Below are 2884 nucleotides of genomic sequence, written 5' to 3'. Positions count from 1 at the left end.
AAAAAAAAAAGAGCTCGGCCGCCCATGACTCGCTCAATTACTTACTCGACGACTTGAAAGACTTTTCTTTCGACGATGAAGTATTCTTCACTGATGCCTTTCTCGTCGCTTCACTCGACCCCGGCCAAACGTAGGGACCAACCGATTTAATCTTCTCTACCTCAGCACGGAAAGCAGCAGGGAAAGGAAGCAAACACCTTGGCACTGAAACTGCGGGACAAAAAAAAGGGAGGTTAATCACGATACCAGAAAGTAAGGGAATTAAAGGCTACAGAGCAGGTCGTCTACCGGGTGAAAGATTCCACCCAGAAAATAAGGGAATGGAAGGATCTTCGACAACCCCCAGAACTACTTTCAAGAAGAAATAAGATCTAGCCCAGTTGTAAGTCTTCCCCTTCGTCCCCTCGACGAGTATAGGTCTCCTCGAAGCAACGTAATAAACGCCCGGCGATTTGTGTCGGTTTGTGGGTATAAACCGGGTAAGCTCCTCGAAGTGTTCAACCGTGAGGTCGATCCCTACTTCCTAGACCAAGATAGAAATACCGACTGCATTCCGGAAAGTTGCCATCGTAAACTGAGATATCCCATCTTACGACTCACCAAATACGACATCAGGAAGGAGGGAAGGGGAAATGTAATCGAGCACTCGAAGAAAATTTTCTCCAAAAGACAGATGTAACCGTCCGGAGCATCCCAGGGATGCTGATCTTCGGTCGGGATAATGATAAGAGGAAGAGGGGACAATCTGCCGAGCCTGATCGCCCTCTCGGCCGACTCAATCTTAACACTAGATCGGGGAACATGTGAGAGGACGTGTCTCCTTGCCCCAAAAACATGGGGTACAACCGGTAGCGACTCACGAGCAACGATACGATCTTTGGGAATACCAAAGTCGTCCAAATCCTAGTCGATCAGAGAGGGGACCGCACCAGGAAGACAAGACTAGCTAGTAGTCGCCGCATGAGAAAAAGCTCGGCGTTGAAGCTCTGCGAGTATCTCCCTGTCGGAAGACGTATCAAAACTTGAACTCATCGCTGTCGACCTCTGTCCACCATGGTTCGACCTGCTCGAGTCGTTGGAATCCGAGGAGGTCGCTTGTCGGAGATGATCCGCCGCAGAAGAGTTGGAGAAAGCAGATCCGGGGAAAGTCATCGAAAACGAGCGGAGAAAGATGAACGAGTTCTTAAAAGAGAGAAGGAGAAGAAGTGTACCTGGTAACTTGAGAGCGGAAGATGACTCGTAGATGAGATAAGGAAAATGGGAAGGAGAGGAAGTATTTATACGAAGGGTTGGAGGATTCCCGAAGCATCATCATTACAGCACGCGTTTGGCGACGGTACAACTTCTGGATTCCACGCGCACCAAGAACGAACACGGCGATTCGACCCCTAGCATCGAAAACCGGGGAATCCCACGCGCGACTTTTCGCTTCCTCAAATTTTGTCCAGGATCATACCTGGACAACTGAAGCTCGAAGTTCAAAACTCGATGGACGAGTCGAGTTCTATCGCCGAGCCGCTAAGGGAATGACGAGTCTTTCTAGCAAAGCTCTCCGCAAAAGCTACGAACTGAAGATGGGAGGGGAATAATGTTAGAGGTAGATCTTCACCCAAACACAAGGCCCGACCTAGAAAAGGCCCAAATAAACTTCAAAGGAAAGAGGGGTATTTTGGTCTTTTTAGAGAACGAACCGACACAGTTCCCCATTTATACGGGCGTACGGCGTCCGAGGAAGGGGGTTGCACGAAAAAGGAAAGAATACGGATAAGAAGTAACCTCTCTCGTTTAAAGTCTAGAATCGACGAGCTCGCAGCTCGTCCTTCGTCTAACATTTTGTTATTTCAGTCCGTCTAATTCATTTGTAGTCTGTCCTTTTGTGCCTCGGCACCGATTTATAAAGAGAGTTCGATCTCCTTTTTATCGAACTAAACATTCTCATTGTGACCGATCTGAACATGAATATTATCGTTCACGAAAGTAACATTGTTCTCTTATATATTCTTCCTCTCGAGTGTTTTCAAATTTTCCTTTTCTTTTTCTGTTGAACTAGGTTATAAGATTAATTTGAGGCATTTGGCTAATTTATCTATTGAGAAATAATATAATTAGTTGAAATTTTGATTTTCGAAGATTCCTTATCATGACGGAAAAAATTATGTTTTACAATTAATATTTTGTTTGCTAGTTTAGTTTTTTTATATGTTTAATTATTTGACTATGATTGTGTATTGTCCACATTAAGAGAAAAATAAATTCGAGCTTTTCATTTTTGTTCCCTGAACGGTGGCCTCGACTCTGTTTAAGTATGAATCCTACTTTTCTTCAAATCAGTATAATCGCCCCTTGCATCGTGGCCCAGTGATAGTGTTGCGGCTATTCCCTCAATTCTAAAGAAGGCCCTACTTTAAGGCTAGGTTATGTGGCAAGTTTATGTTTAAAGTACTAGCTACATCTAGAAAAAGGAGCCTACCTTGTATCGTAGCACTAATGGTATCGTGGTCCTCGTGGATGCACTATCGATGGAACCATAACATGGAGTGAACGAATTGTTTTTCCAACTGATATTATATTTATGTTTAGGAAAAATGATTGTTCAGCTAGTTTAAGTATACGTCAAATATATAGTCACACATATAAATAATATAAATATTTTGTTAGTTACATGAATTATTATCATCACATAGAATATCCATAAACAAACATACATTATGTATACAACACCATAAACATTCAAGATCGACTAGAATCCGGCGTTGACCAATATTAACAAACGTTGATCAATATTAACGGGTGTTAACTGGTATTGACCAGAAAAAAATATATTCAAAACATAATTTTTTACTTTTTTTCTTAAAAGAGAATAATTTTTTTTTTTTTTTTTTTT

The sequence above is a fragment of the Camelina sativa genome, chromosome 19 (assembly GCF_000633955.1).
Source record: "Camelina sativa cultivar DH55 chromosome 19, Cs, whole genome shotgun sequence".
In the NCBI taxonomy this organism is placed as follows: Eukaryota; Viridiplantae; Streptophyta; class Magnoliopsida; order Brassicales; family Brassicaceae; genus Camelina; species Camelina sativa.
This window is presented reverse-complemented; position numbering follows the sequence as displayed.